This window comes from Pinus tabuliformis, chromosome 8, assembly GCF_031772625.1.
Source record: "Pinus tabuliformis cultivar Carrire ecotype Pingquan chromosome 8, CPIR1, whole genome shotgun sequence".
NCBI lineage: Eukaryota > Viridiplantae > Streptophyta > Pinopsida > Pinales > Pinaceae > Pinus > Pinus tabuliformis.
Genome location: NC_142294.1, coordinates 1,723,067,687 through 1,723,083,717, shown reverse-complemented (window position 1 = coordinate 1,723,083,717; position 16,031 = coordinate 1,723,067,687). Strand labels below are relative to the sequence as shown.

At 41.1% G+C, this 16,031-nt stretch overlaps 1 pseudogene; it reads left to right on the top strand.

The window, feature by feature from the left end:
• LOC149242960 (amino acid permease 2-like) overlaps positions 1-3,477 on the top strand; it is a 28,462-nt pseudogene extending 24,985 nt beyond the window's left edge.
• The last annotated feature ends 12,554 nt before the right edge of the window (positions 3,478-16,031 follow it).

Sequence of the window (16,031 nt, the reverse complement as noted above, 5' to 3'; positions counted from 1 at the left end):
GAATTTCTCGGCTTCCTTGTAAGGGAAAGGATCCCACGATGATAGCATGAAAAAGCGACGATTTGGCTCTCATGGAAGCCATGAAGAAAAAATATAAGCTTGAGAAGAAAAAGAGGGGTTACGCCATCAGCAGTATCAAGGATAAAGGGGTGCGCGTAGCCACCCAACTCCTGGTTGGTAAAGTAATGAGAAAATGCCATGGCGATGAAGTACCAACACCAGTAGTTGTGTTGGCTGAACAGTGTGTGGAAGGGGTCCAGTTCAACTAGGCCGAGTTCCTCTGTGAAGAATTTTTGCTCAACTGCAAGGAGGCCCAGGAGCAGGGTAAGACCTTCCACTATGTGTGGTTTCTCTTGTCCATCTTGCTAGTAGCAGGAGAATTGTCGGAGGACAGTCAGTTCCCGAGCATTGAGCGTGACTTACCAGAGGCCGCGAAGTACGCTTCGCTCTGGGCTACCAAGGACGTGAAGCAGATTCGTGATACAAATATTTTCTAGGTGCTCATGGAGGCGAGCATCCAGATGTGGATTAATAGGAGGCCATGCCTATCCCCCACAGTGCACAACAATCTGTAGAGTTTTGTAGACTTCAAGGCAAACATGCACAATATTTACATTAGGGCACGAAAGGATCCGGTGTAGCAGTGAACAAAGCTCCCATTCATAGCCACTGACGACGCAATCTTTACATTCTTAGCGACATGGCCTCCCGAATGGCGCGCCCTGGATTTGGCAGAGATGGAAAAGGTGACAGTACAGAAAAGGAAGGATGAGGCCAAGCTATGCGTCACAGAGCTAGCCAAGAAGAGGCGCAACGAAAAAGCGGAAGCCGAGGTAAGGGTAGTCCGTGAAGCGGCACACGTAGCCACGGAGCAAAAGAAGGCCGACGAAGCAACAAAAGCAGCACAGACAGCAGAGGCCACAACAACGCAGGCAGAGGAGGGCCAGGAAGTTTCTGCAGGACAGGAGGCAGAGGACACAAACCTTGCAGAAGAGGGCGCAGACCCAGGAACCACTTCGACCCAACTCAAACGGTCGCACGTCCCAGAGAGATCGGGTCCACGGAAAAAGGTCAAGGCCTCGAAGCTGGCCATCGACCCGATCACATTAACTAAAGGAGACCTCTACGACATCGGCAAGATGGTTCGCGATGTCACCAAGGAAGCGCTCCAAGAAGTTATGATGGAGCAACAGACTATGTTGGGGGCCCTAAGGGCACAATTGCAGGAACTATAGGTGCGGCCTTTGCAGGAAGGTACCTTGTCCACCTACATCGTAGCAGGTACATCAGCAACAAAATAGATGCTACGCACAAGGATGGCCAATACCATAGTGTTATCGAAAGGAGCACTAGCAGCAACAAATGAGATCGACAGAGCTACGGTTGGCAAGATCAAAGGATTTGGCCTCAATTTGGCTGCCCCGCGAGAAACGCTATACCAACTGCAGGATGGAATAACAACAGAACTCTGCGCTAGGGAGGGCCGCGTGATACATGTTCTAAGTGAGCAAAATATAAACATCGAATAGCTCAGCTTGTAGCATGATGAATTGGTATCACAGACTCAGTGGTTGGAATAGGTAGTAGACGATGCTTGTAAATGCATCCCAGAGCTGGCCATCCCAGCAAATCTACCAGCAGCAGAGTGGATCCACAGGTTGGTGACCGATGTCTACTAAGCCAAAGCAAAAATGACAAAGGTTCAACTGGAGTTGAATCTTCAAATCGTCGAGTTGCGGTTGAAGGTGCAGACTTCCACTCCCCCGGAAGTCAGAGAACAGCACGTTAGTGCTATCCAAACAAGGTTGGAATAAATTGGACGTGTAGTACAAGACTGTACCGGTATGTTGGAACAAGCATTTGTTGTCCTCACATCTTTGCAGGAGGACCCCAACATACAATGCCTGGAAACAGAGGCACACGAACTTCAAGAGTAGTACGACAGTGTCTGAGGAACTGCACAGACAACAGTCCTCACTCAATGGATTGTGAAGATGCAACAAGCTAAGTCACTGAACCAGCAGGTGGATGCGGTGCGACAGAAAGAGGTAGTTCTCAAAGCACACATCCAACCATGGATTGACGAGGCCTTCACCATCACGGTAGATATCGAAGGCAAGCTTGCACATATGTAGGGGATGTACACACTAAGGTAGGGATTTGATCCTGACAAAGAGGCTTTGGAAGAGCGCATGAAGCAGGTCTAGCAAACCGCAGAGCAGTGCGTTGCGGACCTCCGAGCAGTTCGGGACTAGTTGGAGGGACTCCGCACCAAGATCGCCGCGCCAATAGAGTGACTCAAGGGTGAGTCACGATGTTTGTGTTGGGGGCCTGTTGGGCATGGAATCCCCCCACAGCATGTTTTGGGGCTCAAAGCCCAAGTTTTGGTCAAATGTGTTGTAAGACTCCGCGAAGTGCAGACACAGAGTGTGAAAGGTACATTAAGTCATAGGGTTGTTCGCCCTAAGTTTTGTAATGTAATTTAATGTCATGTCAGCCTACCAATGGTCCGTGGACCATGGGATTGTATAAATAGAGCAAGGCTCTAAGTTGTAAAGGGAATTAGAGATATATAAGAAGGAAGAATGGAGTCTAGAAGATAGAGAGCATAGAGGAAAAGTCTAAGTGTCTTGGGTCGTAGTAGTAGGAAGAGGCTTTGCAGCTGAGTGCGCAGAGGCCTAGTAGAGTCCGCAGCTGAGTGCGCGGACCCCTGCAGCTGAGTGCGTAGGGTGGAGTCGAGTCTGTAACCCAAGAGGAAGAATAATAAAGAGAATTTTGATTTTAGTTACTGTGTATATGCTTTTGTATTACTTTCTATGCATTTATACTATTTTGTTTATCGCGTGCACTTATATGAACACTGAACACTATTAAGTATAATTTGGCTCATACAGATAAGTTAAGTAATCAGATAATATCGGGTTAATAGTAAGGAACTTGGGTAATAACATGGATCGCGCCTTGAGCAGGGCTGTGCAAAGGTAGCATTGTAGGCTGCGAGGGACTGATAGATGCACATAGCGACGTGCGCATAGGGTCAAACCGTAGACCACCAAAAAACCATTAGACATCTCTAGGGTGTAGAAACCTGGTTCTAGCACCCTCCCATACTACTTCGGGTGAGACCTAAATCCGTGCTCCGCAGACTGTTGCCGAAAGGGCCAGTAGTACCGGGATTTGTTTAGCTAAATCATCTCTGAACCTGGGTCAGACCCCAATAAGCCAACAAGAATTGCATTTGTGGTGTGATCTACGTGCATTGCCATCTTATTTCCATTGTTCAATGCTGTGTTGGGACTTTTGGGTGCTGTGAACTTTTAGCCATTGCTGGTGTCATTTCCTGTGGAGATGCACATTGTTTGGTATAAAATTCCATGGTGGACACTAAATTGGAGCCTTTTGGAAACTTTGAGCTTCATGTCTTTTCTTGTAACAGTAGTAACAACTATTGGCTCCATAGAAGGCCTTGTGAAATAAAAAACCACATAAAAGCCTTCCAATACGGTATTAAAAATACAGAGATTTTGCAATACTCCATGCCTATACCATTGTTTCTAGGAAGCTACTTTCTTAGAGTGACAAAATCGGGTAGACTAAAGTTCCAGGTCGGTGATGGAGCTACAGGTGCATGAGCTAAAGACAATTGCATCAACATGTATCTTTCTAATTGACTTTGTTAGTTGAAATTGGTCCAGCAGGACACTTAATAATTTTTTATTTATTTTTTACGAATTGTTATAGTTGGAGAATGAACATATATCATTCATGAATATGTGCATTGTGAACCATGTCAATTGTAGGGTATTGGATGTATTAAAGTGAATAATAAAGTACTGAGTTGCAAATTAATTTGTGTATATTTCATCTCCTTTTACTTATCTTCGTTCTTGGTAACTGCAAGCTTTTCCTTTCTGAGCTGAAATCTCTGTATCAGAAAATTCGGTGGAATTTTGCAAGTTTAATTCTCATAGATTATAAAACTAGAAAGATTGTAGAGATTATAATTTTAGTTTTAGTCTGTGTTTGTTGTTTTATTAAATGTGTTTATAGATAAGGAATTCAGTCTTGTGTTGAAGAGAGATGTTGGAATGTTGAAGCTATTTGAACAAAAAGAAAAATTGAAAATTTTGAAGTATTGTTACAAGAAGAAACCATTGAAGTTCTTTTAGAATATTTAGGGTGGTGTCAAAGTAAACCAACATTATGCATTGTTACTATGCTTTGATTGGAAAGAGTGGTGTTGAGTCCAACGTAGTGGAAAAACTTTGATGAAGAGAGAAGTCTAAAGATGTAAGGCAACTACCATGAGACAATATCACATGGATTAATCATGAAGAGTGTTGTTGGTTCCAAGGTAATTGATGAGCCCCAAAAATGGGCAATTATTTGGGCTCATTCAACCTCCTAATTTGACTTAATCCACCATTCTCATTAGTTTATTGCATGTTTTTGATTATATTTATGCTAATAGAGTGAAGTTGGTTAGTCATTATGCCAACAAGTCTAATGGGTGCTTTGTGTAGCCTTTTTGGTCAATTTGGAGACAAAATTGAAGGTCTTAATGAGCACTTGGCAGCCAAATTCGTGGGAAGACAAGGGAGAGGATTTGTAGGAAGGTTTCCCCTTCATTTATGGGCCCTTACCTCAAATTCTCCACCATCAGCTCGGAGTTCAAGGGCCATCGAATCAATCAACACAAGGGCAGCCAAGCAAGTCAAGGAGGACTGCTGTTAACTACAAGTCTTGGGCAGCCGAGTCCCTAAATTTTAGGAGGACTGTTGGGTCCTCAAATTGTATAAATAAGAAGGCTTAGGGCCTCATTTTGGTTAGCCAGTGGATGTTAGCTAGTTAGCCAGTAGATAGTAGCTAGTGGTTAGTCATTTTGCAGCCATTAGTTAGCTAGTTTGTAGTTCGATTTTTATGCAATAGATTAGTTTTGCTTTCAGCTCATTTTCAAGTCCTTCTTGTGGACAGTTTTGATGTAACTCTTCATTTCTTGATCAATAAAGATGAATCCAGCTTTGCACCAGCTCTAAATCTCTCTTAGGAGGCTGTAGCTCTTGGGGTTGGGCCCATCTCAAGCGCCCAGTACCTCCTTCGTTTATCTTTATGTGTTTGCTGCGTTCTTAAAATAAAATCTGCTATTTAGATTTAGATCTTGCTTCGTTATTTAGATTTCTTTTGATGGTTAAAGTAGTTTTTTATGTTTAGAATATATTGGTAGGATAATAACAGGAAAAAGCTAAAAAAAAAAGGGTCAGCAAACACTTTTGGTTTCACCTCTTCCTTATTGGATCAGGGGCTGGAGTTGAAGTAACCATGTTGTCCCAAACAAAAACACTTTCTTTGCTTCACCATGCAATCATTAGTGTTTGAATCTCGTTCGTAGAACTTGATATCAGTTTGGATGCATGCTTAGGTTTATGATCACTTAGTTTCATAGTTGTTTCACATGGTTTCACTGCAAATAAACTTCTGTTCATTTCCTTTTGCTGTTAGGTCAGATTAGAGTGAAGTAACTAGGTCATAGGTTTTATAACTAGATCTTTGTTTTCTTGCATGTCTTTGTTTGTTCAGTTTGAAAAACCACTTGCAGAGTACCTATTATCCTTCCTTACCTGCCCATACTCCATCCAACCTACCTGCTTCATCCTTCACTTATAAACCTTACCTTACATTTGCCTCATCCGCTTACTTTGCCATGATTCTCATCTTCTTGTGCAACATCGCTTCATCCATCCTTGAACAAATCCAATCGCTCCTTAGCCTCATCCACCAAGCCCTAGACCTCTTCACACCCCTATTTCACCTTCATACTCATTCCTCCATCTTTTTCCCTCCATCCATGCTCCAAAATCCCATTTCGAAACATCCTGTAGAAGAATTACAGAACATCCTGTAGAAATCCTGAACATCCTGTAGAACCCCTGCAGACTTCCTGTAGAAGCTCATAAACACGGTTCCTTGGCAGCCAAACTTTGTGAGACTCTCTGGAAGGGTGTTAGGGACCCCTTAGACCCTCTCTGAACCTTCCCAACCTTTCCCAAGCATTTCTCCTCCTTGATCCACCTCTGCACAGTGAAAAGCCAGTTAAAAGCACATGCATGATAATTCCAACAACTTAATCAAAAATACAAAAAGATGTTTTCTTCAAATAGAGATAACTTAAACACATGTATTTTACCTTCATAGAAGTAATGGCATCTCTTTCAGTAGTTTTCATTCACATCTTTGCATCAGTAGGACTAGCTGGTAGAATTAGGGTTTGCTAGGGTTTGCGTTTCTTTTTGGGCTTTCAGTTTCTTTCCGCAAGTAGATTAGCTTCCTTTGAGTTAGCTTTCGTCCATCAGTTAAAAAGCTTCTTCTAAGAGCTCATAGAAGTTGGATTGAGCCCCTAGCAGACTTGTGCCAGCTGACCAAGTGACAGCTGCGGCAAGAGCTAGTACTTGTGCATACAGCACTGTCGCTTCCAAGTTTGTTACGAACTACCGGGTTGATAAAATTAAAGAAGGGAGTTCCAGGAGTTGTAGCATTATTGCTACAATACTGGAGCCCACCATCTTTTTGGCGCCGTTGCTGGGGAAGCGTCAGAGTATTAGTGATTGTTGCTATTCTTCTATTTTCCACTACAACCTTCTGCTAAGTAGTTTATTTCATTTCCATTATGCAATTTCGTTTTTGCAAAAGTAGATTAGAATTTCCCGCTTTCATAGATTAGAATTTCAATTCCGCAATTTCATTTCTGCAAGCGTAGATTAGCATTTCAATTTCGCAAGCGTAGCCTAGCATTTCATTCCTGCAATTTCAATTGAGCAAAATAGATTAGTCCTTTCATGCTTTCATTTCAATTCCGCATTTTCGTTTCAGCAAGATAGTTAGTTGCAGTTCAACCTATTTTAGTTTTGCAGGTACAAGAAGAAAAATGCAAAAACCAACCAAAAAGATTTCATTTCATGCCTTGTAGGAGTAGAGATAAGTTAGAAAAATGATTGCACAACACCCCCCATTGCTTCACACAGCCAACCTTCTCTCTTCTTCGATGGCTGTGACTAAGAAGAACCCCTGGATGGACATCAAGGCATATTTAAAGAACCTCTAGGGGAGAAGAAGAAAGAAACATTCCTCTGAAGCAAATGGCTACAAGCAGAAATGTTGGGAGCAGTCCCTTGTCCAAAGACGAATTTGAAGATCAGATAGAAGACTTCAAGAGTGATATGAGGCAGTTTCTTGCCATGCAATTGGATACCCTGTGGATCCAAAAGAAGCAAGAGGAAGCCAAGAGGGCTTTGGTCATTTTTTGTCCTAGGTGCACTAGAAGGCATCCTAGGAACGAATGCCCATTGTACTCCATAGAAGTGTGTTTTGTATGTGAAGAATACCATCCTACAGATCAGTGCCCTTCCTTACCCAGAATCAAAGCTGCATATCAAAGAGCCAAAGGAGCCACTGAATCACTCTATTATATGAACCAAAGGAGGCCGCATGGACCTAGATCTTACCAACAAGAACTGCAAGGGACACCCGAGACCTATTATGACCCCTATCAAGCCACTTTCATGCCTTCTTGGGGTCCCCCTGCTCATCCTTTTTGGTTCACACCTCCTCCTTGTTCCTTCACAGATCCATATTATGCCCAACCAGTTGCTCATTCATTTCACTCTTATGCTCAGCCACAGCCTCAGTGGAATGCACCTTATCAGGAGTGGAGGCCCCAGTACAACTCTCATCCCGCTCATTTTCCTCCACCACCTGCTCATCCACAACCATCGCCTCCTCCTCCACCAAGGAAACCCCAAATGCCTACCCAACCACAATGCCATCCATCTCCATCTCAATTTCACACCTCCACTCAACTACCCATACCATTTCCAAAGCCATACAATGGAGTAGCTCAACCCAATTGCAAAGCTGAGGCACAACATGTGCAAATGACTCCTTTTGAGCTCAATGATGTTCACCAAAGCTCAGGAAGAGTGTTGCAAAACAGAGATTATATTGACAACATTGAAGGACCAAAGGAAAAAGAAGATTCCAAAGAGGAGATCAAAGAACCATGGGCTGCACTTGATGAAGAGAAGAGATCAGAATCAGAGATCGAGAGAGTTCCTTCATGGTTACCATCAAATCCTCCATGTATTCAAGAGAAAGATCAGCAAAAAGAGGAAGATGAGAAAGTCATGTTAGAAGGTGACATGAAACATGATCCAGATCAGCAAAAGAACCAAGGATATCAGAGCTATATTGAGATATGGTTTCAGACGGTCACTAAGTTGCAGCGGTACTCTCTTCCTCAGCTATGTTTGATCCCTTCAAGGTCAAATCATTTGGTCTCTGAGATCTGGATACCTATCAAAGCATGCATTTCGAGCCTTCACATCGTTTTTTCTTTAATCTCAATGTGCACATGGCTCCATTGGAAGTATTATTATACTTGAAAATGATTTTGTTTTTCAAGTAGGGTAGGGTAGAGAAAAAAAAAAGAAAAAAGAGAAAAAATGAAAATAAGATGAAAAAATAAAAATCTAAGGTGAAAACCTCCTCGGAGGCGCCTTAGATTGGCTCATTGATTGAAAACCTCCATGAGGCGGTCAATGGGTTGGAAAGAAGAGAAAATAAAAAGGCAATAAGATCTTTGGGTGAAAACCTCCCTTGGAGGCGCCCAAGGCAGACAATTAGGGTGAAAACCTCCATGAGGCGCCCTAGTTGTTTTTCAAAAAAAAAAGAGAAAAAGAAAAAGAAAAATAAAACTAATTTCCATTGGCTAATTGCAGGTTGCAAGAAGGATCTTTCATGACAGGAGGAGCACTCAAATCAAGATCAAAGGAATTTTTCTTGTGCCTTCTACAGGAAGCTCTATATTTCTACAGGAAACATCCTGTAGAACCTTTGGACGAGCCAAATCCAATTTCAAAAGTGAATCTAATGGTGGGAATTTGTTGATTAGGCCTACAAGCACTTGTGTGTCCATCCCTTGCCTTTCTCCATCATTTTTTCCACCTCATTGTGCTTCTACAGGAACTTCCTGTAGAAATTGTGGGAAACTAGACATGGATTTCAAAAAGTGGTTTGGAGAACATGGTAGCTTCCTCAAGGGTTCAGAAGCCCTCATGTAATCTTCCAACTCCTCCTCCATCATCTCCATACCTGCATCACAGCCCAAGCTCAGTTTTCCCTTCCATGCAAACACTTGCAAAATGCCTTGAAGAAAAAAACACATGGAACAAAATTTGTTTTTGCCATAACTTGAAAACCATGCATCCATTTGACAAACCGTTTTATGGGGAATTGTATAAGGGTGATGGAAACATGCTTGAGCAGTTTCAGCCAATTCCGGTGCACGGTTTCCAAGAAATCAGCCTCCATCACCATCATCCATTTTTGCATTTTCTCCATAACCGTGCATCTGTTTCAAAACCTGTTTCATGGGGATATGCACATGGGTGATAGTAACCTACCCAAGCAGTTTCAGCTGATTCCGATGCACGGTTTCCGAGAAATTGATCTCTGAAATCTTCTGCCATTTTCCATTTTTCTCGAAATCCGTGCATCCATTGATCACGATTTTGCTATGGGAGATGCATAATGATGATAGGAACATGCTCACCGAGTTTCAGATCAATCCGGTTTACCGTTTGAGAGCAATGGCGAAAACAAGTTCTGGTTTTGTGACCATGCAGCAGCAGCAGCAGCTTGAAGGTGCAGATCTGAACGTTGAAACAATTGCATGCAGCTCAGATCCGGCCAGAGGACACCTGCACAAGGAAAAGCAATCAAAAATCATCATCCAAGCCCTCATGCAATCAAAGGATCCAAGCATGCAGCAGCAGAATCAGAGCATGCAGCAGCAAAAAGCTTCACAAGCAGCCGTTTGACTTCAGGTACGTGACTGAACCTTGTTCATCTATTGCATGAATCTAGTCTAAGCATTGCATGAACGAATGGAATGGTGAAATTAAGCCATGAATGTAGCAAGACACCCAGTTCTCTAGCACTCACGAGAAAGTCACGCAGCATGCATGGGTCAGTCATGCACGTGAAATTTAAAAAAACACGGACAGTGTGGGTAGTCTAACTCTAGTGCAACTGATGGATGAGATTTCAAGCAGAGAACAAATAGTAACCACTGCAGTTCATGATAGCACAGCAGTCCATATGGGCCAGATTATCTTGATTGAGATTTTATTACGTTATGCTGTTGCAAAACATGAAATTTCAAAAATGTCTGCCGTATTCAATTCAGGTTATTCAAAGAGACTAAACATTGAAACAGAAAATGCTGATAGTTCATCAGAGGGTTTTATGAACCACGGATATGGTAGAAGCAGTGCCTCTAACGTAGAGGAAGGTAAAAAAAAAATGGAAGGACAGGGCCTGGTTTCAAGCTACTTGAGAAATGATCAACGTAAGTTATAAAGGATGACTTCCTTGAGCAGTGATTCATCGGAGTCAGATGATGCTACTCCTACTATTGAGCTACATAGTGAGTTGAAACCTCTATTGCAATGCACATTGCCTCTGTTATGGAGTCAAAACAGTGGGGTCGTTGTTGCTGCTGCTGGAGTCCATTGGCTTATGGCTCCAGTTAAGGATGTGAAAAGAATTGTGAAGCTGCTTTTGTTCCTTCTCAGGTCCTCTTATGACTCACAGTATGTGGTACTATCAAATCTGGCAACATTTGTTGCAGCAATGCCCTCTTTATTTGAGCCATTCTTTGAAGATTTCTTTGTTCAATCTTCTGATACATGCCATATGCGAGCAATCAAGCTGGAGATCTTGTCTCTCATTGCAATGGAATCATCTATTCATACAATATTGCTAGAGTTTCAGGACTATATTAGGGATCCAGATAGAAAGTTTGCCGCAGATGCAGTCTCTGCAATTGGACGATGCACTAAAAGACTTCCATCTGTGGCTTTGACTTGTTTGAAAGGTCTCCTAGCGTTGGTTAGACAGAGCTCTATAGCATTGCAGGGAAGCAACCAACCAGGGATTTGCATTTGTGACTCTCAAGACTGTGGAGGCTACTAAGTGAGCCTGTGAGGAACCAAATGAAGCCATTGATGGAAGGATTGTTACTGTGAAACTTGCAGTTGAGGGACAGAGAAGACTGTGTATATATATTGCAGAAATAACAAGGGTTACATCTCGGCTCTATATTCAGATCTGTCTAGACATATCACGACGAATATATGTGATACTCAACATACCTATGATTAAAGGAAATATCTATGGATGTATAAACCTAGGAATATATATGAACATCATCTTGTCAACCTGCAAGTGTTTTCATCAAAGAGATGAAGTTGAAGGATCTTTCCTATGATCAAGGATCTCAGCATACAATTTATATTAGCCTGCATACCTCAGTGTGAACTGTAATTTGATATCTCTCAATGGGTATTTGAAATAAAATTCCACATTTGCAATCACAGTTTAGACACACATGGAGATCTAACCTTCAGGTAGACTTCATGGATATGATAAAGAAACAACAGTGAGGGTCTCAATGATGATGTAATAATGGTGCAATCATGAGGACAACCTCAGTCTCAGCGCTGGAAGTCTTGGCATAATTACATTCATAGCAAGATCAAGATCTCAATGAAGCAATTTCAGATTGAAGGGAAATGCTGATTCATAGCAGTGATATGTGAGCAAGTCATGTTTTCTCTGCCCTTGATCTATCTTATGTTCTGTTCTGCTTCTGTTATCAATTCTTAGCAGAGTTCAAATCCAAGATTAAGAATGCCATTTGATTCAGTTAAAGGCCTGGAAACACTTTTTCCCATCTAGCTTTGGCATGCAATATCTATTCTCAGGCAGTTCATTGTACTTGTGTGCTTTTATAATACATTAGACTTGCCATTTGTGTTGGATTCGTCAGCTTTCAGGCAGCACAGTTCAAGGAGAAAGCACCCTCAGCCAAGCAGGCTAAGACAGTGCCGACTGTTTCTACAGGAAGACAGAGAACTGTTAGCAGACTGTTTCTATAGGAAGCTAGCAGACTGTTTCTACAGGAAGCCAGCGAACTGTTTCTACATGAAGTTTGAAAAGGGGGAAGCCAAAGGAGAAATCGGCCGAGATGTTAGCCAAAGAAGCCACCAGGGCCATCAAAGATGAGGAGAGAGATTGGTTGCTCAGAGGATGAGCAACACTTTCAGTAGGGGGGTGATGATGAGCCCCAAAAATGGGCAATTATTTGGGCTCATTCAACCTCCTAATTTGACTTAATCCACCATTCTCATTAGTTTATTGCATGTTTTTGATTATATTTATGCTAATAGAGTGAATTTGGTTAGTCATTATGCCAACAAGTCTAATGGGTGCTTTGTGTAGCCTTTTTGGTCAATTTGGAGACAAAATTGAAGGTCTTAATGAGCACTTGGCAGCCAAATTCGTGGGAAGACAAGGGAGAGGATTTGTAGGAAGGTGTCCCCTTCATTTATGGGCCCTTACCTCGAATTCTCCACCATCATCTCGGAGTTCAAGGGCCACCGAATCAATCAACACAAGGGCAGCCAAGCAAGTCAAGGAGGACTGCTGTTAACTACGAGTCTTGGGCAGCCGAGTCCCTAAATTTTAGGAGGACTGTTGGGTCCTCAAATTGTATAAATAAGAAGGCTTAGGGCCTCATTTTGGTTAGCCAGTGGATGTTAGCTATTTAGCCAGTAGATAGTAGCTAGTGGTTAGTCATTTTGCAGCCATTAGTTAGCTAGTTTGTAGTTCGATTTTTATGCAATAGATTAGCTTTGCTTTCAGCTCATTTTCAAGTCCTTCTTGTGGACAGTTTTGATGTAACTCTTCATTTCTTGATCAATAAAGATGAATCCAGCTTTGCACCAGCTCTAAATCTCTCTTAGGAGGCTGTAGCTCTTGGGGTTGGGCCCATCTCAAGCGCCCAGTACCTCCTTCGTTTATCTTTATGTGTTTGCTGCATTCTTAAAATAAAATCTGCTATTTAGATTTAGATCTTGCTTCGTTATTTAGATTTCTTTTGATGGTTAAAGTAGTTGTTTATGTTTAGAATATATTGGTAGGATAATAACAGGAAAAAGCTCAAAAAAAAGGGTCAGCAAACGCTTTTGGTTTCACCTCTTCCTTATTGGATCAGGGGCTGGAGTTGAAGTAACCATGCTGTCCCAAACAAAAACACTTTCTTTGCTTCACCATGCAATCATTAGTGTTTGAATCTCGTTCGTAGAACTTGATATCAGTTTGGATGCATGCTTAGGTTTATGATCACTTAGCTTCATAGTTGTTTCACATGGTTTCACTACAAATAAACTTCTGTTCATTTCCTTTTGCTGTTAGGTCAGATTAGAGTGAAGTAACTAGGTCATAGGTTTTATAACTAGATCTTTGTTTTCTTGCATGTCTTTGTTTGTTCAGTTTGGAAAACCACTTGCAGAGTACCTGTTATCCTTCCTTACCTGCCCATACTCCATCCAACCTACCTGCTTCATCCTTCACTTATAAACCTTACCTTACATTTGCCTCATCTGCTTACTTTGCCATGATTCTCATCTTCTTGTGCAACATCGCTTCATCCATCCTTGAACAAATCCAATCGCTCCTTAGCCTCATCCACCAAGCCCTAGACCTCTTCACACCCCTATTTCACCTTCATACTCATTCCTCCATCTTTTCCCCTCCATCCATGCTCCAAAATCCCATTTCGAAACATCCTGTAGAAGAATTACATAACATCCTGTAGAAATCCTGAACATCCTGTAGAACCCCTGCAGACTTCCTGTAGAAGCTCATAAACATGGTTCCTTGGCAGCCAAACTTTGTGAGACTCTCCGGAAGGGTGTTAGGGACCCCTTAGACCCTCTCTGAACCTTCCCAACCTTTCCCAAGCATTTCTCCTCCTTGATCCACCTCTGCACAGTGAAAAGCCAGTTAAAAGCACATGCATGATAATTCCAACAACTTAATCAAAAATACAAAAAGATGTTTTCTTCAAATAGAGATAACTTAAACACATGTATTTTACCTTCATAGAAGTAATGGCATCTCTTTCAGTAGTTTGCATTCACATCTTTGCATCAGTAGGACTAGCTGGTAGAATTAGGGTTTGCTAGGGTTTGCGTTTCTTTTTGGGCTTTCAGTTTCTTTCCGCAAGTAGATTAGCTTCCTTTGAGTTAGCTTTCATCCATCAGTTAAAAAGCTTCTTCTAAGAGCTCATAGAAGTTGGCTTGAGCCCCTAGCGGACTTGTGCCAACTGACCAAGTGACAGCTGCGGCAAGAGCTAGTACTTGTGCATACAGCACCGTCGCTTCCAAGTTTGTTACGAACTACCGGGTTGATAAAATTAAAGAAGGGAGTTCCATGAGTTGTAGCATTATTGCTACAATACTGGAGCCCACTAGTAATCACATGTTGTAACACCCCAAAATGACATATGAATTATCGATATTTACATTATAATTATATTTACATTTTCATGTGGAAGTTAGAGGAATTTTTGTTAATATTTACAAACAAGTAATGTTATTCTAATAATATAATGGAATCTCAAAATTCTTGAGGGTAGACAGGTAAACGAACTCTGACCTCCAATCTGTTAGGGAAAAATAGTTACACCCCTATCTGCTCGAGATAAAAGAAGTTCTTAGTGGAGAAGGGGGGTTCTACTTTTTTTGTTTGGAAAACAGAAGGAAAAGTGATGTGCAAACATTGACAGGACGGTGCCAAAGATAGTGGTCCTGAGCTAGATAAGAACCAGTGGATAAACTTTGTTACTAATGAATATTAGAAATGTTAGACCAGGATATGGTCTTGAGGTCTATTATTGAGAACTCACTGTTATCTACTATCTAGAGCAGAAGGTCGAGGGGAGAAGTGGACGTAATTTCCCTTGTTAAGGTTGGGAGGAACGACCTCATCCATGTGGAATTCGTGAGATTATAAATTTGCAAATAAGTATTTGTACTTCCATATTTATATAATTAAGCGTTGATCTTATTATCTGTAAATGAAAAGTAATGTTTGTAGTAATTATTGTGTAGACTATTCCACTGTGGAAGTTGTATTGCTGAAATTACATAGATAAATTAGATATTTGCCAAAAGGACTCTACTATAGTAAAAATTACATAAAAGATTTAGAAGCTATTTACTGAGATAAAAGTATACATGATGTAGTTGAACTTATGGTTTTTCATATTTTCTGTTATTTCTTAAAGGTAAATCATCCTAATTCTTGTGTACTTAGTTGGGTGGAAACACTACTACTACATGAGAGTAGAGTATAGATTCTTAGTCTAGCAAGTGCACCTTACAACCTGTGTATAAAAATAGTAAACAAAAAGTAATAGGGTTGAGATAAAGCATTCAACTAAACTTGAAAGTTGTTCTAATATCTTGAATTAGATATCAAGACAAGTTGTACATTAGCTAGAAGGTTAAATGAAAGATTAAACCGAACTAACAAGGAATTTTCCTAAGACCGTGGTTGTTGTGATTATTATAGTAGTATTGAAACTTGGAAAGATGTTTTTTTTGAACATATAGGCCCAAATATACTCCCACGGGAATTATTCTTATTAGCCTCAGTAAAGGAAAAACTAAATAATGTATAGAGTTCAAGATTCATACCAATCGGAAAAGCATAGAAAAGAAATACAACATATGTAGGGTTAATAAAACTGTAGCTGAGAGCCACATAAATAACAATAAATAGAAAAGAGACATTAAGTCTGGGCAATGCAAATTTACAAATTTTAAACCTTGGTCTAGCTTCATCCATTAATGTGAATATGAAACCCTGCTATACGAGTTGTTTTCTGAGTAAGAAGGAATATTGAGGGAGTTGAGACCAGGGCTGCCAAAGTACTTTGGTCACCAGTCCAGTCTCCCTCGTACCTATTTCAAATTAACTGTAATAAATGTACAAGAAAGTAAATATATAAAACTGTAAGAAGGAATTCATATATAAGTATGCACAAGAATATGAAACAAACGACCTTGATATCAAAACTATAAAAATTATCATAAGAAACAATTATTCTTAGTCAATAACGTTGTAAC